At 37.2% G+C, this 25058-nt stretch overlaps 1 pseudogene; it reads left to right on the top strand.

Annotated features, from left to right (window-relative positions):
- The window catches only part of LOC113119920 (histone deacetylase 9-B-like), a 34280-nt pseudogene extending 13881 nt beyond the window's left edge, over positions 1 to 20399 (top strand).
- The last annotated feature ends 4659 nt before the right edge of the window (positions 20400 to 25058 follow it).

The raw sequence follows: 25058 nt of genomic DNA, 5'->3' as shown, positions 1-25058 counted from the left end.
GTCCCGTGCAGAGGTTTGCAAACAATTAGCACGCAGCGGAGGGGTGCAGAGATGGACCGGTCCGGCTCTCTGGCCCCTAATCAGAGCACAGAGGTTAACAGGAAGTAGATGGCTTTGGGTCATACAGGGACGAATCACCTCAGAGGATGGTCAGTGTGGGCATCTGACCTTTGAACTCCTGTCTTTGGGATTGTTTTGCATGTTTAATTGTGTCCTACAGGTTGAAAAGTCTGAGCGTTTAGTGATGGTGACGTTCAGTAGTTTGTGCTTGGTATGGTTTTATAATGTTGTTGAACGGCGTGCTCATCAAAGCTGCATGCATGTGATTGAAAGTATAGCTTAAGACATTTCTTTGAATCCCTGCACAGGGTTTTACATGAATACTGACTTATATTGCAAAAAGTAATGCAAACCGTTCAAAAGTTTTTAGTCTGTAAGATTAAGTCTCTTGTGTTCACCAAGGCTGCATTTATTTGATCAGAAATACAGTGAAAATAGTAATATCGGGAAATAATATTACAATTTAAAATAGCTGATTTCTATGGAAACTTGTTTTTAGCAAAGGATTAAAAAAGGTAGTTATGTCACAACTCTTGCTTTTTTTCTTGTGATTCTGAAAAAAAAAAAAAAAAAAAACTTTTTCAAGATATAAACTCAGAAATGTGAGGTTTACACTTACAATTAGGAGAAGAAAGGTCCAGGTAATGAGATAAAACACAAAATTACCTTTTTTATTCTGTGGTGGGGGGAGGGGTTATTTTTTTAAACAAACAAAAAAATACATTTAGAATTCTGAGAAAAAAAAAATTAGAATTGCAAGATATAAACTCTTTTTTTATTTTATTTTTTTGAAATTTAGAATTCTGAGTTATATCACAATTTTGATTTTTGTTCTCCGAAGTCCACAATTGTCTTTATAGTTTTTTATTACTTAAATTTTTTTTTAAAGGCTTGCATACATTTCTATTGTAAAATACTGTAAACTGTAATTTATTCCAGTGATGCTCCGCTGTATTTTCAGCATCATTCCTCCAGTCTTCAGTGTCACATGATCTTCAGAAATCAGAATAATATGATGATTTACTGCTCAAGAAATATTTCTGATTATTATTAGTGTTGAAAACAGCTGCGCTGCTTAATTTTTTGTGCTATTTTTCAAGATTCTTTGATGAAACAGAAATCTTTTGTTACATTATAAGCCATTTAAAACAATTGAATGCATCCTTATAGAATAAAATTATTCATTTCTTTCAAAAAAAAAAAAAAAAGAAAATCTTTCAGATTTTTTTTCTGACCTCAAACTTTTGAGAGTTAGTGATAGTGCAACTGATTTTGCAAACACCATGAAAAAGTACATCTGAAAGCTCGCTTGCTTTTCCAGTAACTGGTCCATGATCAGATATTTTCTGCATATTTCGGCGTCTGGTTGCGAGGCTGATTTCGAGATGAGTTTGCAGAGGAAGGTGATACGCCTGACTCCATGATAAGACTGAAACCTCTTTCAAAGGAAACGTAAAAATAGGCCTGGTTTCCATCCAAGCACTGTTTTCACGGAATTTCCAGCACGGCCAAAAAACCGGGAGCCTCAGCGGGCCGGAATACCGCAAACCTCCAGGGAGAGTTTTCCTGAGCGCAGGGGTCTGCTCCGCCTCGGGCCGCTTCAGAGACCAGCACCAAACCCCTCTCAATAACTCAGGTAACAGCTTTTAAAAAGAGGCCCGTCCGGTACATTAGGGGGGATACAAAAACAACAGGAACGACGCAAAGACAGGGGAAAAAAACGAGAAGAAAAACAGCCTGCTTTCTTGTCAATGGAATAATTTGTCTGCGCTGACAAGACGGTGTGCAGGGCCACTTCCTGCGGCTCCAGTTTCAGAGCGCAGATCAGAACGAGCAAAGATAGACATTAAAACACAAAACACCTCTCTGTGCCCCAAGAATGGAATCATTCCCACAGTTTCAGACCTTGCGTTTAGAGATGTTTAAACACTGCACGCAAAACATGGAAAAACAATGTTTTTATGCATGAGGTGAAACATCAAACATGTTATGTACACCTCAGGGTTGCCAGATCTGTGCAACAAAACCAGCCCAATCACGGTCAACTCTAACCCGAACACAGTAACAGTATAAAACGCTAGACAATCCTGTTTTAAATAACATTTCGAGGAAGGGTTGTCAGGTCTGAATGAACCCAATCACAGCCTAAACTAGACTAATTGCATTTCATGGCAAATTGGGTATCAAAATGACCTATTTGTATCTTTTATTGTGTTTTTTGTTCTGTTGCTGTCATTATTGTTGCACTGCGGAGCTTCTGTCACGAAAACTAATTCCTTGTATGTGTGAACATATCTGGCAATAAAGCTCATTCTGATTCTGATTCTGGAAATCACTCCAAAATTGGGATTCGCTTCAACCCCCAAACTACAGCAACAGTATGAAAGCAGCCCAGTTCCACGGGAAAACAGAGGACCTGGCAACACTGCTCCGAGGCCTCATTCCCAGCAGATTCCTGCTCAGATCGGGGGTGGAGGGGAATCATGAAGGTAGCGTTTGTTCTTTGCCCTGGTCAGGACCCTCACAGCCGAATGATTGACAGGTGTGAAGGGGGCGGGACGCTGAGAGCTGCTGATGTGCAGGCGACAGCTCTGTTTGTGTGAGGAAAGAGAACAGCGGGAGAGAGCAGCACTGTTAGACATCGGAACAAAACCGTAGTGTTAGTTTGAAGCATCAATGTTGAGTGTGTGTGTCAGCACGCAGCGTTTGTGCTCTAGACATTTGTTGTTGTTTTACACCTGCTGAACCATAAAACAGGTCAAAATAAAGAAATAATATGCCATACAGTAAAAATTACATATTTTCAGCTTTTCAAATTTATATAACAGATTAACACACACATACAGTAAATATTCTAAAGGATATATTTATATTCATGTAATTTGTATTATATATAAATATATTTAATATATAAAATTAACATATTTTGCTTAAATATATACATGCATGTGTGTGCAATTATACACACAGTACAGACCAAAAGTTTGGAAACATTACTATTTTTAATGTTTTTGAAAGAAGTTTCTTCTGCTCGTCAAGCCTGCGTTTATTTGATCAAAAATACAGAAAGAAAATGTCATATTATTACAATTTAAAATAATTGTTTTTAAATTTATTATACTTTAAATTATCATTTATTTCTGTGATGCAAAGCTGAATTTTTAGGATAGAGTATATTTAAAGTATATTATTTTAGTAACATATATATATTTTAAAATATATTTTTAAAGTAACTATTTAAGTTGTAATAATATTGCACAATATTACTGTTTTTTCTGTATTTTTGATCAAATAAACGCAGGCTTGATGAGCAGAAGAAAAACTTCTTTTAAAAACATTAAAAACAGTAATGTTTCCAAACTTTTGGTCTGTACTGTACATAATAAATAAACACAGTACATACATAATAAATGTAAAAAAAAAATATTTTAAATGCGAATAATCACAATTAATTGTTTGACAGCACTAATATACACATCTTCTGATTGTTTAAATATGTTACTTTCTCCAAATATATATATGTATATATATATATATATATATATATATATATATATATATATATATATATATATATATATATATATATATATATATATATAATTATTATTATTATTATTATTTTTACGAATACACTCTGAATTTTACCCACAATTAATTTTTTTAGGATTGGAATATATGTTGGTATTTTTAAAGAAAAATACTTAGCTGTTTACAACATATAATATGTACATAAGTACAGAAATTATTATTATTATATTTTTTTTACAGTAAAATTGCTATCTATCTTGGTATTAGACACATATTAAATTGTAAAGTTTGCTGCAGATCTTGTATTGCTGTGAGCTCTGTATGTGGTCAATAAGTGAGCTCAGATCAGAAGCATGTGGAAGTGGTCAGGAGCAGCTAAATAAAGTCTGGCAGGTGTACCTCCGTCCCGCAGGTGTTTGTGTAAGGAAGTTTGAGTCGGGCTGCGCTGAAAATGCCCTTTAATGACGTTACCCAACGTAAACATGCCGCCCGCTCTGCGTATTTTCCCTACGAATTAAAAACGTGTAAATCCTTCCTGCTAATTGCTTGGCAAATATTTTTGTGGTATTTTTCTAATAGCTCTTATTCATCATGTGTCCGAGAGACTAAATTACACTGTAATCTCGTCCAAGTGCTCCTGAAACTCAAAGCATCCTTTTCATTACGATCGGCCTTTTTTGTCAGCCGCCTTTAATTTTATTAATTAATCAACTTATGTGGGGTTCTATAATTGCTTGTAACATTTTTCTGGCTTAACAGCCAAAGAAATGCATGTTGGGTTTTCCCGAGCGAGAGCCGCAGGACTGAAGGGTTACAGTGGTGCTAACTTCATCCTTGAACTACATGCATGATTGTGAAGTTACACACATTCACATTCATGTTTTTGCTTGATTATGAATACAATAATATTTCATTTCAATGTGAATTTAATTCAATTTTATGTTATTTTATATTATGTTTGTATAATTAGATTTTAAAGTTATCTTTTAGGGTAGAATATTTCATTTTTTATTATTCAAACTTCTTTTGTCATCCCATCTTTAAGGGGTATGATGTAGCTTTTTTTAAATGGTAAATTCGATTATATTTAACTTTATAATTTTGTAAAAAAAAAAAAAAAAAGATTATTTTATTGTATATTATGAATCTAGACGCCACAAATAAAGTACAAAAGTGTGCAAAAAATATATATATTTATTTTGGCACTGATGAAGGGTTAATCCCAGAAAAGTTTTGCACATTTAATACCTTTGCACTTTATTTTTGTGGAAAATAAATTCATATGAGCACTTTGGCCTATTTTTCCATGTGTGGATCTCATTTTTGATGATTGCATATTATTATAAATATAATTATATGACATTTATTTTTTTACCTTTTATATTTTTGTTCGATTAAAGTTTAATTGTAATTAATTGTAATTAATTTTGTGTTTTCAATTTAATTTTATTATTTTATTTATTTATTTGAAATGTATCTTTTAGTGCTAGAATTTGTATTCTATATTTAAATGATTAATAAGCTGTTTCTCCTAAAAAGGTTATCTTTTAGGGGTAGAATATAGTCATCTTATTTCATTTTATTTTAATTATAAATACATTTATATTTAATTTCAGTTATATTTTATATATTTTAATTTTATTTAATAATAATTATTATTTAATATATAACTACAATAATATTACATTAGAATTTTTTTTAGCTACATTTGATCTTATTTTATTATCTTTTAGAGGTAGGTTGTATTTGTTTTGTTTTTTAATGAATTTTTAGTAATTAAATTTTTTTATTTAAACTAATTGTAATAAAAAATTCAATAAATAAAATTATATTTAATTTAAATTTTATTATGTTGTTACAGATTTTATTAAAGTGATTTTTGGCATTTATTTTAGTTTTTCGTCAACAAGTTGTCTTTTAGAGGTAGTCAATTTAATTTAATTTACATTTTTATTATAAATAGAATTAAATTTAATTTTAGTTTTATTTATTTAGAGTTACAAATGTTTATTTTATAATTTTTTGACTGTAGTATATTCTCACGAATCAGTCTTGCCAGTTGGAAGTGTGTGTGTCTGTGTGTGTGTGTGTGTGTGTGTGTGTGTGTGTGTGTGTGTTTTCACCCTCCTCATCTGGTTTGATCTCTGCTCTCAGCCCACAGTGTGTTGTAATCACGTCGGGCTCCTGATGTGTGTATGTTTGATGCCCACTCAGCGGTCAGACCGGCGGTAGGGTGGCGTCAATCGGGCGGCTGGCTTTCCATCTCAGCCTGAGTGAAATCCAGGGAATTTTAGGACTCCACAGGTCACAGTGGGACAAAATAAAAAGGAGGATTTCCCCTTTTTTAAAGCCAAATCTCTCTCTCTCTCTCTCTCTCTCTCTCTCTCTCTGTCGGAGCCGATATCTCAGTGTTGGTTTAAACCCTGCTACTGTGGAGGTTTGTGGTTGGTTGGCTGGCAGGTCCTGGACTCCTACAGCCAATGGAGACGCTTTTAATGTCCTCCAGATGAACATTGGAACTGATCCTTCACGTCTTACCTCATTACAGCTGCTAGATATCCCAGAATTCCTCAGTGCGACTGGACCTATGTCCAGAGAGCGGTTTTCACTATTGTTTAGCAGCACACATATCTAAATCCAGATACATCTTGAGAATCAAAATGACTTTGAGTCTCATTTACTGAAAAATAAAGTAATAATCAAAATGAAGTGAGTTTAATTATTTGAAATAATGCCTAACCCGATCAGTTTGGTCTCTCTCTCAGCGTCGGAGCCCAATCTGAAGGTGCGCTCCAGACTCAAGCAGAAGGTTTCTGAGAGACGAAGCGGACCGATACGCCGCAGAGACGGCAGCGTCCTCGTTACAACCGCTGAAAAAACGATCTCATGAACTAACAGGTGAGCAAACGACCATCTACCTGACACCTGAAACACAGATAAACAGCCCTTATATCAGACAACTACTGTATGTGAAGAGGCAGACTCTCAGCCAATCAGGACTTACATCTGATGTTTGATAGACAGACCAATGAGCTTCATCTGTGGGCTGAGCTAACAGTCAGTGTCAGAGCTAACCGCATAGACAGTAAAAGAAATGGACACAGCGACCCCATTGGAACTCAATTGAGACAAATGAAGCCCAGTTTTAGCGTTTTTTAGCACTTCCGTTTCTGACGCGCAGACTCAAACGAAGCTTGACGACGTCAGCAACCTGTCTGACAGATGTAAATCTTCTAAGTGGCTGTGCGTGCAAATTGTCATCGTTAATCTTGCAGAGACGGCGAGCTTGAGCAGGAGTTCTTTGACGTGAGTGAGCAGGAGTAAGTATTCTGATTAATTATTTTGTATAGTATTTTAAAATGTAACGCCAGTACGCCATATCAAGTTAATTGCCTGCGAGCTTCTCCACCTGTCTGTACGGTAATGCGACAGAGAGCCGAGTGGTTATGACGCAATCGTTAGCCTATTTTTTACAAAAACTGTTTATACGGGGCCATAATGTAACATAGAAGGTAATGGAGCCCTTTATACATTGTCGTGTATCTTTAGAAATAAATAATGGACAAACAGGAGTCTTTAAACGCCTCAGATGTAAAGTTATTCGCTGTCAAAGTGACGCCAAAATGAATGGGAGTCAATGGGAATGCTAACGCAAGTGAAGTTCTGCTAAAAGATGGCAGCCCCCACCCGACTTCAACTTCCGGTCGAGTTCCTTGCCCCTTGGCTAACCGCTGTTGTCTCTTTTTTAATACTTCCTGATCTCCTCCCCTCTAGATTCATCAGCCAATGAGAGCCCTGCAGGTTCTGGATCGAGCTCACCCATTGGCTTGTGCAACTATGAGAACGGAGCGTCATACACCACTCAAATCGAGGTACCAGATTACTCAGTTTAACGGCTAATTAATTAAATTAATTAGTTAATTAAATTAATATTGTCGTTATAAATCTTTACCAATATTTACAACTATCGTTCAAACAATTAGGTTTTACCCGTTTGTCATCAAAAACTTTTTAATAATTTAAAATAGAATACAATTTAGTAGTATTTTAGTATTTTATTCACTTATTATATATTTTGATAAATACAGGTAAGAATAAGTATATTGTTCTGTCTTTAAATATGTTATGCGGAATGACAATGCAAGATTGTTTTAACTATTTATTGTTTGGAAATTTAATTTTCACAAAAGTTATTTTTTTATCTTTTGTAAATTTTATGTAATTCGGTCACCAAAATACTATTCCCCATATATGCACCCAAATTAAACAGGCGATTGTTGCCACTGAACAAAACCTCTATATAGCTTCTGTTATGGACTAACCTGGTCACATGAGAAATGACTCAATTGTGGGCTGCAAGTACGACTAAAAATGTCTGAATGTCATGACACTGGTCATGGAAAATATCAAAGCAAAACAAATATTGCATAAGCATTTCTCTGAGTTGTTTTTGTGAAATATTTTGCATGTAAAGTCAGAATGATTCCTCTCTTAACGAACACGTCAGTAGTCTTCAGCACAGCAGCAGAATCCCAGTTTCATGCACTTGCGTGCAGTTTTGTTCCTTTGATCGCATTCTTGAGAACTGAAGCATACAGCCCACAAAACTAAAACCAAATAACACGGTCACGGTCCCACGTCTCATTACTCTTATCAGACTATGGGGTGAAGGAGTCGGGCCCCCAATGTTTGGAGCTGAGAGTACACAGACCCCGTCACGGGGCACTCGTACCATCAGCCTGACAAACAAACACCGCCTTTAAAATCCCATCAGAACATCAGTGCAGCATGTAGAAGAGTGTGTGTGTGTGTGTGTGTGTGTGTGTGCTGTACTAACTGTGACAGCTCTTTTCCGCTGTGGTTTTGGCTGTGCTGGTGGCTGGGGAAGGGGTGAGGGGCTCTGGGATGGTGAGGTTTGTTTCTCCTGTGAAGTTCTGCTCAAGCATTTCCTCACAGGTCGTGGGCCAGAACGCTCCTCTGAGTTCACCCTCACAGTCCTACAGCATGAGACCTCACTGCTTCACGACCTGAAGATGACATCACATCATTAACACTCACACCGTTAACTGATACTGGCTGACATGCTGCAGAACATATGTCAATATCTAAATCTGTTCCTCCGAATGCTTGTGCAAGGTTATGTCACTGGGAGATCTACTTGTTCTCCTTCTTCAGAGGTTCTTGATCTCATGCTGTACTGTTGTTCTGTGTTTGTGTTATGTAAGAGCTGATGTAATGCTCTCTGTCTGTCTCTCCTCCAGCGCTGTGTGTCTCAGGCGGACGGGCACATGTCCCTGTTGAATCTCTACACATCCCCCTCTCTGCCAAACCTGGCGCTGGCTCTACACCCCGCTCACACACACATCTGTGTAAGTTCCTGACACATCGAACTCTACACAGACCAAAACAAAGACCAAAACATGAACAAGCGAAACATAAGTATCCAAATGATGCATCTAATGTCTCAAACTGTACTCAAGAGTTCACAAGATACACAAGTTTGCAAGGAAAACTCAGAGATCTCACTTTGAGCTCAGATATTCTTCATCAAATACTGTAACCTGTTGCTTTCTGAGTTCAATATACAACTGTATGACAACTTTCAGCTCGTTCAAGAAAAGAAAAATCTGGAGACAAGGTCTCATGCACTTTGAAAGAGCAACCTCTGAGAAATATGAGGCCTGAAGACAAAAGCAGCATCACCGGCTCTTCTTCTGCTGCGCTACAGATATGAATAGATCTTGCAGAAAAAGCAAGGTATTTTTAGGAGACAGTGAGACATAGAGTCGCATCTATTTGTGGTGAAAGCAGAAAATACTGTAAGAGGAATGTGTTCGGAGACAGCGCTTAGATGATCCTCTTTATAGAGCGCAGAGATGAGCAAGTCTAATTTTCTGCTCTCACTGAGTGCTTGTGTGGATTAATGGGGCTCGTGACCTCTGACCCCCGGGATCTTTAGCCCTTAGATAAACAGGCTCTCAGTTTAGGGTTTCAAGGCGTGAGTTTAGCATCTCGTTCATCACGGGCTGTTAAAAACTTAAAGAAATGCTGTCAGGAAAGAGAGTAACATGCCAGCAAATAAAAACACGGATCACTCTTACCGAATACTTTCAACACTTTCACATTTTAAAATAGCTGAATGACACACTAGGGAGCTCTAAACGGGGCTCGATAATAATGTGCAAATTATGGACGACGCCGGACGCTAACACTGACTGGATGTGTTTTAAATAAGCACAGTTATTAAAATCTCATATACTGGTGTTATGCAAGTCTCGCTCATGGTTGAGTGGAATTATGTACAAAAATAGAAAAAGGTTGCATATTAAGTGTTTGTGCGATCTGTCTGTGTCAGACGGGAACGCCGCTGAAGGATCGGAGCGCAGAAGGTCTCGTGGCCGCCGTGTCCCCCGTCTCAATGGAGGGTAAAGTGAGCCACGGACAGCAGGCGCTCCTGCAACACCTCCTGCTGAAGGAGCAGAGACAGCAGAGGATGAAGTCTCCTGGTGAGATGAGTGCTCTCTTAAAGAGACACACCAACATCAGACCAGAGTTACTATTGTTCACTCAAACTAAAACCACAAAAAACATTCTTTATTTGAAATAAAATGAAGTAAAGCAATACATGAATACTAATTCTATATATAATTATATATTATATATAATTATACTGAATATTATTTTTTACACAGTATATCAATATCAATAATAGTAAAATAAAACTGAAGCAACTATTTTACGAACTATTATTGGAAAATAATACTGTGATTCTTTCCAAATCAGTGAAAAATAATAAACATTTTCCTTTTCATAACTTTTTTTTTTCTTTTTTTATAACAGACTGGATCTGAATTTCAGTTTAGCGTGCTGTTTATTTTATGTAGATTTGTAATGTAAATAGTTAGCATCTTAAGTGCATTTAATGAAAATAAAACAAAAATAATCAGTACACAATAAAAACATAAAAATTGGTGCAAAATGGAGTGAATTGCTAAAAATGATTTTTTCTATTGTTTTTGTACACGTCTCAGAGGTGTAATTCACATGTCTCTCTCTCAGTCACAGGTAGTGTTCCTGTGCTCTCCTCGTCTCCTCTGGTGATGAAGGAGCGTGTGTCTGTGAGTTCTCGCAGCAGGTTACCGCGGCACCGACCCCTGAACCGGACGCAGTCAGCACCACTGCCTCAGAGCACACTGGCTCAGCTCGTGCTGCAGCAACAACACCACAACTTCATCGAGAAACAGAAACAGCTTCACCAACACATCCACATCAGCCAGGTATCTCACCTCCAGTGGTGGACGAAGTACACAAATCAAGTACTTGAGTAAAAGTACAGATACATATGGTAAAATATTACTCCAGTAAAAGTAAAAGTACTCCTTTTTCAATTTTACTCAAGTGAAAGTACAAAAGTACTCAATTTTTTATGTACTTAAGTAAAAAAGTACTGCAAGATAAATGTTTGCAATTTTATATAGGCTACTTAATTCAATTTTATATTAGCGCATTTTTTTTATAATCCTACTGCTCAAAATACCTGGGATTTTTTCCAAAATAACCACTATATGGAGTCAAGATATTTTTGTTGTTGATATGGACTACGCTGATGAGAGTAATGTTCACTGTGAAGCTTACACTGTGATGTACCTGAGAGAAAACAGAGATGACCATCTGATTTTCACCAGTAAGAAAAAAGTATTTTAAAGTTAGTTGTTTTACAGAACATCAAAGTTACAGTACAGACCAAAAGTTTGGACACACCTTCTCATTCAAAGAGTTTTCTTTATTTTCATGACTATGGAAATTGTAGAGTCAGACTGAAGGCATCAAGGGCTATTTGAGCAAGAAGGAGAGTGATGGGGTGCTGCGCCAGATGACCTGGCCTCCACAGTCACCGGACCTGAACCCAATCGAGATGGTTTAGGGGTGAGCTGGACCGCAGACAGAAGGCAAAAGGGCCAACAAGTGCTAAGCATCTTTCAGGGAACTCCTTCAAGACTGTTGGAAGACTGTTTCAGGTGACGACCTCTTGAAGCTCATCAAGAGAAAGCCAAGAGTGTGCAAAGCAGTAATCAAAGCAAAAGGTGGCTACTTTGAAGAACCTACAATATGACAGATTTTCAGCTTCACACTTTTTTGTTATGTATATAATTCCATATATAATTCCACATGTGTTAATTCATAGTTTTGATGCCTTCAGTGTGAATCTACAATTTTCATAGTCATGAAAATAAAGAAAACTCTTTGAATGAGAAGGTGTGTCCAAACTTTTGGTCTGTACTGTATATATGACATGATAATAAGGCCTGAAGTTAGGAAGAACATTTTAAGGAAAAAAATAATAAAACAAATTTCATAATGATTTTTTCCTTCTCAAATCTTGTCTGTGGTTTAAAAACACCCCTAGCCAAGCGGGGTGCATCTCTTCCCACTGATAATTACTGTAGTTACCATGTTCTGAACATTACATCCTTTCTTTTCTAACCAGATGTAATCTATATATATATATGTGTGTGTGTGTGCGTGTGTGTGTGTGTGTGTGTGTGTGTGTGTGTGTGTGTGTGTGTGTGTGTGTGTGTGTGTGTGTGTGTGTGTGTGTGTGTGTGTGTGGCTGAATAAAAATATTTGGACATTATAAAAATTACATCAACTTAGCACTAACAAGCTTGTTAGCTAGACAGTTAGCATCAGCTAACAATATTTACTTATTTTCAGTACGATGAACATTCATGTCTGTGTACTCGTCTAGTTAATCCAAACAATAAACATAACGTTACTGTCGATAAACAATATAAAAACAGACGTAACATAGGACATTTTAATAAAACTGTTAACATTACGGCAGCGGTGAATTTGAACGTGCATGAGTTATTGTATTTAATCTGTGTTATTTTATGGGTTTTTTTTTTTTTTTTTTTACGTACAATTGATGTGTCTGCATCGTCTGCACTCGAGCATTTCAGTGGGCTTAAATAGATCACTCTTTACAACGGATTTAGTTCCCAAACAACTGACAGTTTTGACCTAAATATGATTTTCAGTTACAATAATTAATCCAAAATTTCGACATAACTTACTTTTAGCAACATCAGACGCACGCGCGCTCACAAGATCTCCCGGTTCTTACTTCTGGTGACTCGCACTAAACGGTTCATTTGAATCAGTGAGTGGTCGACTCCAGAACAGCTACAATCGGATCATTCTAATTCGTAAACGAATCGTTTGGTGCGATTCGCGATCCGATTTAAAAGTTTCTTTTGAAAAGACTTCACCGCTTCTGCGTGTCGGAGCACGTGATATATTATAGGGAGTAACGATATGTTTTATGAAATGTAGTGAAGTAAAAAGTACGATTTTATGCTTTGGAATGTAGTGAAGTAAAAGTAAAAGTTGCTCAAAATAAAACTACTCCAGTAAAGTACAGATACTTGAAAAATGTACTTAAGTACAGTAACGAAGTAAAGCTACTCCGTTACTGTCCACCACTGCTCACCTCACTCACCTGACATATTCACTCACTCATCTGACACTCATTAATCCTGTCACTCGTTCATTCACTCACTCATATGACACTCGTTCATTCACTTACTCATCTGACACTCGTTCATTCACTCACTCATCTGATACTCTTCATTCACTCACTCACTCCCTCACCTGACACTCATTCACTCACTCACTCACCTGACACTCATTCACTCACTCACCTGTCACTCATTCACTCACTCACTCACCTGACACTCGTTTATTCACTCACTCACCTGACACTCGTTCATTCACTCACTCACCTGACACTCGTTCATTCACTCACTCACTCACCTGACACTCATTCACTCGCTCACCTGACACTCATTCACTCACTCACTCACTCACCTGACACTCATTCACTCACTCACCTGTCACTCATTCACTCACTCACTCACCTGACACTCGTTTATTCACTCACTCACCTGACACTCATTCACTCACTCACCTGACACTCATTCACTCACTCACCTGACACTCATTCACTCACTCACTCACCTGACACTCATTCACTCACTCACTCACTCACCTGACACTCATTCACTCACTCACCTGTCACTCATTCACTCACTCACCTGACACTCGTTTATTCACTCACTCACCTGACACTCGTTCATTCACTCACTCACTCACCTGACACTCACTCACTCACTCACCTGACACTCATTCACTCACTCACTCACCTGACACTCATTCATTCACTCACTCACCTGTCACTCATTCACTCACTCACTCACCTGACACTCGTTTATTCACTCACTCACCTGACACTCGTTCATTCACTCACTCACTCACCTGACACTCACTCACTCACCTGACACTCATTCACTCACTCACTCACCTGACACTCATTCACTCACTCACTCACCTGACACTCATTCACTCACTCACTCACTCACCTGACACTCATTCACTCACTCACCTGTCACTCATTCACTCACTCACTCACCTGACACTCGTTTATTCACTCACTCACCTGACACTCGTTCATTCACTCACTCACTCACCTGACACTCATTCACTCACTCACCTGACACTCATTCACTCACTCACCTGACACTCATTCACTCACTCACTCACCTGACACTCATTCACTCACTCACTCACCTGACACTCATTCACTCACTCACTCACCTGACACTCACTCATTCACTCACTCACTCACCTGACACTCGTTCATTCACTCCCCTGACACTCATTCACTCACTCACCTGACACTCATTCACTCACTCACCTGACACTCGTTCACTCACTCACTCATCTGACACTCGTTCATTCACTCACTCACCTGACACTCGTACATTCACTCACTCACCTGACACTCGTTCATTCACTCACTCATCTGACACTCGTTCATTTACTCACTCACCTGACACTCATTCACTCACTCACTCACCTGACACTCGTTCACTCACTCACTCATCTGACACTCGTTCATTCACTCACTCACCTGACACTCGTACATTCACTCACTCACCTGACACCCGTTCATTCACTCACTCACTCATCTGACACTCGTTCATTCACTCACTCATCTGACACTCATTCATTCACTCACTCACCTGACACTCATTCACTCACTCACCTGACGCTCATTCACTCACTCACTCACCTGACACTCACTCATTCACTCACTCACTCACCTGACACTCATTCACTCACTCACCTGACACTCATTCACTCACTCACTCACCTGACACTCATTCACTCTCTCACCTGACACTCATTCACTCACTCACTAACCTGACACACGTTCACTCACTCACCTGACACTCATTCACTCACTCACTCACCTGACACACGTTCATTCACTCACCTGACACTCATTCACTCACTCACTCACCTGACACTAATTCACTTACTCACCTGACACTCATTCACTCACTCACTAACCTGACACACGTTCACTCACTCACCTGACACTCATTCACTCACTCACTCACCTGACACACGTTCATTCACTCACTCATCTGACACTCGTTCATTCACTCACTCATCTGACACTCGTTCATTCACTCACTCACCTGACACACGTTCACTCACTCACCTGACACTCGTTCATTCACTCATTCACTCCCCTGACACACGTTCATTCACTCACTCATCTGACACTCGTTCATTCACTCACTCACCTGACACACGTTCATTCACTCACTCACCTGACACACGTTCACTCACTCATCTGACACACTTTCATTCACTCACTCATCTGACACTCGTTCATTCACTCACTCACCTGACACACGTTCACTCACTCACCTGACACTCGTTCATTCACTCACTCACTCACCTGACACACGTTCATTCACTCACTCACCTGACACTCGTTCATTCACTCACTCACTCACTCACCTGACACTCGTTCATTCACTCACTCACTCACCTGACACTCGTTCATTCACTCACTCATCTAACTCATCTAACACTCATTCATTCACTCATTTAACTCATCTGACACTCATTCATTCACTCATCTAACACTATAAAAATATAAAATAAAATATTACAGTAATTCCCTTCCAGTTTCTATTCTATTCTATTCCCATGATTCCCAGCAGCTTTTAACACATTTAATTGTTAGACTTGCTTTCAAACATTCAACATTTTTCCTTTATTTAAGACCTTTTAGAAAAAGTTTGGGTCTTAAAAAGCACTAAAACATCACATATTACACGAGAAACTGCATTTACACAAAAGAGGACAGCATAGAGCGCTAGGATCATTTCATGGACGCTATTTCATCAAAAAAAAGGATTGTCATAATTTATCATTGTGTTATAGATTTACAGTACATATCTGAAATGTACCATTAAAAGACTTGTGATTTGTTTCTAATGTTTTTAGTATACAACATACAGTTTAGGCCGCGATAGCCAACGACTGAAATGTACAAATAGAAATTCCTTTTAAAAACATGAAGACTGGATATTTTTTGTCTAATTCACACTGGAAACAGGGAAGGAGAGCGATGACATGATGATCGATGGATTGAAGCATGTAAATGTGTTTCAGAAGTGCTGAAGAACTGCAGCGTTTTCACCAGGCTCCACAGTGTGTGTGTGTGTGTGTGTGTGTGTGTTAACCTGTGTATCCTGCAGTGTGTCTGTGGTCCTCATAGGAGTTTTTAAGGGCTCTTTTCTCTTAAATGATGGTGTAAACTGATCTGACTGATGCCTCGTTGAGACAGGAAGTGATTTAATAGGAGAGGAAGTGAGTAAATCCCAGCAGGATGTTTTACTGAGGCTGCTTTTAACTCATTTAACATATAGACATAACATTTAGACATATTTGAAATTTTAGTTGTATTTAATTTGACTTTAGAAAATTTTTACAGTTTTCCTTACTCAATCCAAATTGCGCTGTAACTTTTTCATTCAATGGCCAATACACCCAGTTTTTTTCCTTTTAATAACACTTTGTTTTCTTTCTCTATTCAATATAACTTTTTTCTATATAATTCTCTCTCTCTCTCTCTCATTCATCTTCTCTTTTTCATTTCCTGAGGTCTAGTAGAGGATTTTGCAGTCAGACTCTGGCGGCACTTTAACACACACACACACACACACACACACACGTATCCGCATATATAATTTACCCACTCTTTTTATTTCACACAGACCTTGTACAGCTCCAGAAGTACTTTCCAGAAACATTTTCTCCATATGAACCAAACAAACCAAACAATTAGGTTTTAAAAAGTCAGAAAATCGAACAAATAAATGAATTAATAAAGCCAAATGTGTATTTAACGCACTGAACTACTCATCCCATTCAGCTTTGTGAGTGATGTTATCAAATAAGCCATGATGCAAACTAAAAAAATGATTAACTTTTCTCTCTTTCTCTTGTGTTTGTTCTGTAGGTTCTGTCTCAGTCCATCGAGCAGCTGAGGAACCCCAGCACCCATCTAGAGGAGGAGGAGGAGGAGGAGGAGGAGGAAGAAGAGATCACGTCGCCCCCTGCTGGAGTCATACGCAGCTGCAGCTCCAGAAACTCTCCGAGCGAACCCATGGCCGCCCTCGCAGGAGTCATCCGCCTCAAAACTGAGCCTGAGGACGGAGAGAGAGAGCAAGAGAGCTGGGACACACAGAGACACACAGGTGAAGAACAGGAGGAGAGTTCAGCGAAGATGAAGACAAGAGACGCTGAACCCTGTCTGGAAGACATGACGGAAAGTGATGTTTGAAAAAGAGAAAGAAATGAAGAAAGCAAGGGCTGAATCTCACAAAACATGTCAAAAAAAAATGTTCAGGTCATATTTTATTGACTTAAATAAAGTTATTTGTTTTTAATAAAATTGTATAAAATATTACAAAGTATTTTTTAAAATATAGCTTTACAGTTTTTATGCATTGTGACTTTTTTATATTCTTGATTAAAATGCGGTTTTTAACTTGAAAGCAAAATGCTCAGATTCATTACATACAAAGACATTGGACTTTTTTTGGAATACTGCAACTTTTTTTAAAGCATACATTAATCATGGTGCAAAAATGGCACACATAATATAATATACATTTTGCATTACAAATGTAAAAAGATTTAATCAAAGTGTTGTGTAATTTACTGTAATACAGTAAAAAAAATTGTTTAAGCATTAATCAAAGTCTAATATTTAGAACAAATACTTGCATTGTACAATAAATACTACAAATAACATAACATAAATTTTGTATTACATAATAAAAAATAAATCATACTGTAATTTAATGTAATTTAGTAAAATGACTACATTTTATGTTTATCTAAGCATTAAAGACAGATATATAGAACAAATACTCAAATAATGCAAAAATACCGTAAAAGAACATAACATTAATTTTGGGTTTCATATAATTTCTATAAAAACCTAAAAAGAAAATGTTCAGATCCATTACGATGCTTAAACATTTGGTTAATTATTACTGTAATACAGTAAAAATAATAATAATTTTCTATCATAAATTCAATTCAGATATGTAGAACAAATATTGGCATTGTCCAAAAACACTACAAATAATACAACTTTAAGATTTTTTCGCGGGGAAGGCATGTGTGATTATCATCACAGTGCAAAAGCAATCTTATCTAAGAAGTTCCCTATACTTTAAGCAGAACAAAGTTTAATGTGAGTGAAATGTGACCTGGACATTTATCTGAGGTTCAGCCGAAGAGAGCGATATAGCGAGTGGTAAGAAAGGATGAAAGTGAAGTCAAATACTGAAAGGGAAGAGAAAGTGGGCAGGAATGAGAGTGAACATGTGCTTGTCTGTCTTGTGTCCGTCCTCAGCCCTGTTAGTGTGACACTGTCCGTGACCTCTGACCTCTGTCTCTGCTGTGATCTCCACTCTCGGTTGTTGTTGTTGTTGTGTGTGAAGCTAAATAAAGAAAAAGCGATGACCACAGAGCTTCATTTTACCCCCCACATTAAACCAACAGTAGCGCAGCAGCTGCTTTTCATGTGACCAGAGGAAATGATGCTAGCGAGCTTTTCTGCTGCTGTTTAAACTTCTGTCCGAAATTATGCTAAATACCGTGCTCACTGTTAAACTTTTTTCTGGTGGTCAATGTCCAATGTCAATGTTGACTCACAATACAGTTTAGTGACGTACCTACAATTACGGAAAACACTTGTTGTTGCAATGGAAACAATTAGATCGCTCATTTCTCTTCACGATCACAGACAACAGCTCACATTAACATGGAAGAGATGGGATTTATCACTAAAAGACAATGATTGCTATGCCCTGCTGTCATCCAGAGGCCGGATTCACCAAAAACTTTTTAAGAAAGAAGTCAAGAAGTTCCTTAAGAGAAACTCTAGAAGTTTGTAAGAATGCAATTCTTACAACTAACTTTATAAAATTATTTATGATTATAAAGTTATAAAGTTATTTATGATGATTTTTAAGGACATTCTTTCCAGGAATTCAAACTTAATAAATTTTTCTTTAGCAAAAAAAAAAAAAAAAAAAGGTAAAAGATGAGAAGAAAAAGAAATGCTTTTGGGAATTTTTAAAATAATCATAACTTCATTCTTAAGTTAACCAGTCACAGAGATTATTTTCTTTTCTTAAGACTGTTAATGAATCCGGCTTTGGGTTTTCAGTGTTTGTTTACATGATGGGGTCTGTGTTTGTGACGTGTGCAGTCCAGACAGTCAATGATTCACATGATTCAGTGATTCAGTCAGTAATGGATTCACATGATTCAGTGATTCACTCAGAGTTAGAGTACATTCACATGTTTCAGTAATTCAGTCAATGTTAGATTCACATGATTCAGTGATTCAGTCAAAGTCAGATTCACGATTCAGTGATTCAGTGTTTCAGTCATTGTTACAGTACATTCATATGATTCAGTGATTCAGTCAAAGTCAGATTCACGATTCAGTGATTCAGTGTTTCAGTCATTGTTACAGTACATTCACATGATTCAGTGATTCAGTCAAAGTCAGATTCATGATTCAGTGATTCAGTGTTTCAGTCATTGTTACAGTACATTCACATGATTCAGTGATTCAGTCAAAGTCAGTTTCACAATTCAGTGATTCACATGATTCAGTGTTTCAGTCAGTGTTACATTCACATGATTCAGTGAATCAGTCAAAGTCAGATTCACGATTCAGTGATTCACATGATTCAGTGTTTCAGTCAGTGTTACAGTACATTCACGTGATTCAGTGAATCAGTCAAAGTCAGATTCACGACTCAGTGATTCACATGATTCAGTGACTCACTCAGTGTTAGAGTACATTCACATGATTCAGTGATTCAGCCAAAGTCAGATTAACGACTCAGTGATTCAGATCAGTCAGTGTTGGTGTTTAGGTGTTTAATGTCTCATTAGTTCGTGAACAGAATCAGTATATTTGCTGTGAATCACCAATGGTGTCAATGCTAAAACCTTTTCTCCATGTGTTGTTTGTAGAAAAAACACTTATGTTTTCATCTTTGTAACATCTAAAGTTCAAGATTTCCTCAGTTCACAACGAAGCCAGCACAGAGATGTATAAAGTTTTGTGAATATGCGTTATGATTTTGTGATCATACACTGTGTTAAAGGCCTGTGAGATGTACAGATGAATGAATTGTTTTCATTACTGAAACAGATGACTGATTCATTCTTAATCATGCGGCCATAAAAGTTCAATAAGAGCCTGTTTTTACTTCACTGCTCTGTAAATAACGTTTATTATCCACTGTTACGCTAGATTGAAACAATAACTGCATGAGAAACCTTGGGTCAAAGGTCATGTTTACGTTGACATAGTTTTCAAATAAAAGTTGTTTGTAAACTTCTGTAAAGCTCCTCAGACTCGTCTCATTATTGAAGGTAACTCCGAGGGAACAGGCCTGCGATCTCTCCGCTTTGACCTCGCTGTCTTTCCCTCACATTTTTCCCACAGCTCCTGACGTCTCGTGCTGATGTTGAGGGAGCGTTGCGTTAACCTCTTGTGCTCGGGCAGAGCTGTGGGATCAGGTTAACCCTTTGAAGTGTGCTTAAGGGAACCTGTGATCTTCTGGCTGCTATCAAGGGAATGTGTCTGACGCAGATATAGGACCATCACATCACAGACCTGCTTTTCTAAAGCTTCAATACATGTTAAGCTCCACTGACAGCATTTACGGCATAATATACAACACCTTGACCTTGCCTATAGAAATGAATAATTTTATTCAGCAAGGATGTATTCAAGTGATTAAAAGTGACAGTAGAAACATTTATAACTATTTGAATATCTGGAATCTGAGGGTGCAAAAAAAAATCAAAATACTGAGAAAATCACCTTTAAAGTTGTCCAAGTTTTAAATATGTCGTACACCCTTCATCAAATTCATATTGATTTCCCAAGCAGTTACACAACCAGATGCTGTAAAGCGACTCCTTCCTTTGGTTTGCTTTCAGACATGCTCGACAAAGAAAGTGTCCCGTTTTCTGCCATGCGGCTCTTTTACACTTATTTTCTGGAAAACGCTGCGGTCAGACCTCAATTTGACATCGGCTCTCTATTTTCGCCAAGGGGCCATTTGGTTCTCCACAACTAAAGGCAAACATCATTTATATATAGATTAGGAAATGCCTCAAAATAGAGGAATTATTCCACCTACCCCCAATTAGACCGCCGTCCACCTTCCTGCAGAGGTATGCCATTCATCTTGAGGCTCAGCAGGGTTTCAGAAAACAGGCCCACCTGCATCCGCAGCCAGCTGTGAAAGCAGACCCCAGCACCGCAGATTAAATGCTACATGGGCCACTTCGGTTTGCAGCTATTCTGGCGGTTACAGGTAACATGTAAGGCCTTGCAGAACCCATTTATGTTCACTTTGGTGCCAAATCTCAGTAGGAGAAACAGCAGTGAAACTGAGTTTTGGCGGTAAAGGTTTCAAAAGAGGGTTTCCCTGTTATCGTATGTTCAAAAAACTGTTTCGGGGGTCATGCAGTTTGCCAAAGAATGGTGAAAAACACACACAAAAAAATGTGTAAAAGCAGGAAATTTTAGCTTTCAGAGACTAGAAAACATAAAATATGTAAGAAAATGAATAATTGTATTTTTTTCTATTGTTAGGGGTAAATTTGTCACCCTTTTATGTTCAAAATTAGTTGCACAAGCAAAAGACACCTTTTTTTGCAATGGTTAATACTTGTAATGACTATTTGTGCACTGAGGTGCAAATTACTACAAGTATAAACAACTTGATTTGTAGTTAGTGTAAGATGTATTTATCGCTATTTGTACTTGGTTTTACTTCTTAAGGTATAATGGGTTTCTCACACTTCTTTTCAGTGCTGCAACAGTCTAGTAACTGAGATTTAAAAAAATAACTTTTGCCAAACTTTCTTGACTGTGAAACTCATCTAGATTAAGAAAAAGACTCAAGTGAGATTTTCTTGAATGATTCAGAAGACAGCAGTGAAAGCAGTGAGGGTCAATTTCACCCCAACACAAATGCTATTTCAAATTTGTACAGCTTTTCCATAAAAACATGTCTCTGATGAAACTCTGCATGCACATTCATGAGCCTAAATAAGAAATATTCACCCAATTGCATGAAGAAATAAAGTATTTTAAACAACGTGAAAGTCAAGAGTACATCAAACTGACCCCAACACAACAGGAAGGTTCACTCTTAAAAATCAAACTTCTTTAATCTTCTTAAGCTTTTGTGCATTGGAAATTTACCATAGATGTTAAATGTTCTTCATATAACCATCAATGCCCCAAAAAAACAAAACAAAACATAATTTTTTTAATACGCTTCATGGATATATAAATAAATGTTGAGCATTTTTCACTGTATTTTGTGAAATTAGCACAAAATACAGTGAAAATGCTCATCATTTATTTATATATCCATGAACCGCAGAGGCCCAAAAGTATGCAAAATATTTATCATGTGCAAAAGTGACATTTCGTAAATGTGTAAACAACAGCTGAAGTGCTTGCAGTGTTTGGTTTCTAAACATCAGCTGAACATCGGTTTTCAGCAGTCAATAATTCACCTCACATCACGATCAACACAAGCCATGTTTATTGTATTTAAAGGGACAGTTCACCCCAGAATGAAAATTCTGTCATTAATTACTCACCCTCATGCAGTTACAAACACATAAGACCTTCGTTCAACGAGGTTTTCAACAATTCTTCTCGCAGAGTTACCGTCGTCTGCCTTTTTGGACAGTAGCATGATGCATGTGTGTGTTTTCCCCAGATCGTAGCTAATCAATGTAATCAGCCTTGTTTACATTTAGCAAGAACTGTTGAATAAATTGTTATTTTTGTTTTCTTTGCAAACAAAAAGTATTCTTGTAGCTTCGCAAATTTTGTTACTGATGTCCTTGCTATGTTTCTGTGTTTGGGAACATTTCAGTTGTGTTGCTGTGTATGGAGGGTCAGAGAGCTCTCGGATTTCATCAAAAAATATCTTAATTTGTGTTCTGAAGATGAACAAAGGTGTTAAGGGTCTGGGACGACATAAGGGTGAGTAATTAATGACAACATTTTCATTTTGGGCTGAACTAACCATGTAAGTCTGGGTCATAAAAAATAGGTGTAGAAACAATTTTCACATTTAGAACAATTAAAAAGAAACAGCAAGTAACACATTGAACTAAACCAGAAATTTTGAAAATCTGAAAATGTAAAACTTTTTGGGTTAGAATATCAGGAATTTAAATTTAGAAGCATTTTCCTTGCTAAATGATATTTTAAGTGAAAACTCAAGCTCAAGACTATGTGGATCAAACAAAACTGGACTGGATCACATGCATGGACTGGACTGACAACCAAACTGATAATATTTTATTTTATTTTCCAGAGCATTTGGGGCTATTTTAACCCCTCGTGATGTGTGTGGTCGAGTTTCCAGAAGAGAAGCCTCCTGTCGTTTAGTTTAATAATGTTGCGCGGATTGACTGTGGTGGAGAAACAAAAATAATGTCACTCAACACTGAGAGACTGAGTTTATTTTCAGAGATTAATAGAGAAAGAAAATATCAAAAAATGACACTTCAGTAGCTGCATCTGATTCAGGCAAATGATCACCTGAGCATTTATCATTACACAGAGAGAGTGCTAAAACAAAAGAAGGCAAACTGATTGTAAAGCAACTGATAAACCAGAATATATCCGTGTTTTTGGAGACCGGAGGCGCATGATCCATAAACACACAGGTTCCCAACAACAGACAAATTCAAGACAAGGTTCAGTTTAAGTGTGTCTCGCAATTATCCTGGTTAATCTTGAAATGCAGCGGAGCTGATCATTAAACAAACAAAACATTCATCCCTGTTACTGCATTGACACTGAGGTCCCATGAGAAGTTTATTATTCCCTTCTTTCCCTCAAGACGGCGGAGAGAGAAGAGAAAACAGAGGAAAGCACATTCTTGGTGCATGACCTGTGCTGCAGAGAAACCCCGGCGTGAAAGGTGATAAATTTGTTGTGCATTATATATGTGATATCAACACGTTCAGAGCTGCGAGATACTGCGTTAAGAATTATACTACCATAAAAGAGTCTAAAATGCATAAAACTGTTTGGTTTTATGCTTTGAAATGGGGCTCACATGACGTCATCCGAAACCCATGTAGGGAATTATGTGCCCCTGAAGATACATAACGCAAGAAAGAAATCCTTCATCACAGGCCGCGGGGAAATATATTTAAAACTGATGTTCACCAGCGCTGATTCATTGAATGTTTAAAAAGATAGTGAACTCTTTTATAACAGCGGTTCTCACCTGGAGGTTCGTAGGTTTGTTCTGTCGGTGAGTAATAATGCTTCAGCTATACTAAAAGTGATATAAGATGCTATACTTATAAGCGCAAATAATAAGTGCAACCAACTATAAATGTGCATAGTTAGAGAAATCAGTAGTCTTCAAGTTGGCACGAAATGCTTTTTCTAAATGCGTATTACAGATGTTGAATAATTCATCTATGCATACTTTTTGCCTGTGTTTAATCCAGTTCAAATGTCATAATTGGACCTTCAACTGAAAACCACAGACAACCCAGAACAAAAGATTTGTAACTACTTTTGTTTCATCGCAAAAGTATAATTTTTTTTTGTCATGATTAACAAAAAGGCACTATTAAAGTAGATTTGTGTGTCACTTCTAATATAATTTATTGCATATTTGTTACTATGCAATAGCTTACCAAAATTTTTGAAGCTCTCAAAACTCATTCAAGTCATGTAAACTATTTTTGATTTGATTTATGGTTTTGGTGCTGTTCTTGTCTATTTTTTATTTATTTTTTTGTCTTGTGTATGTAACCCTAACCCATTTACACAATAAAATGTATATATATATATATATATATATATATATATATATATATATATATATATATATATATATATATATATATATATATATATATATATATATTGTTACGTCCCGTGACTCAAAAAGGGGACGCAACAAAAACTGGGACATAAGAAAGCCAATTCGTAAAAA

The sequence above is a fragment of the Carassius auratus genome, chromosome 19 (genome assembly GCF_003368295.1).
Source record: "Carassius auratus strain Wakin chromosome 19, ASM336829v1, whole genome shotgun sequence".
In the NCBI taxonomy this organism is placed as follows: domain Eukaryota; kingdom Metazoa; phylum Chordata; class Actinopteri; order Cypriniformes; family Cyprinidae; genus Carassius; species Carassius auratus.
Note: the sequence above shows the minus strand (reverse complement) of the source record. Positions and strands in the feature narration are given on the sequence as shown.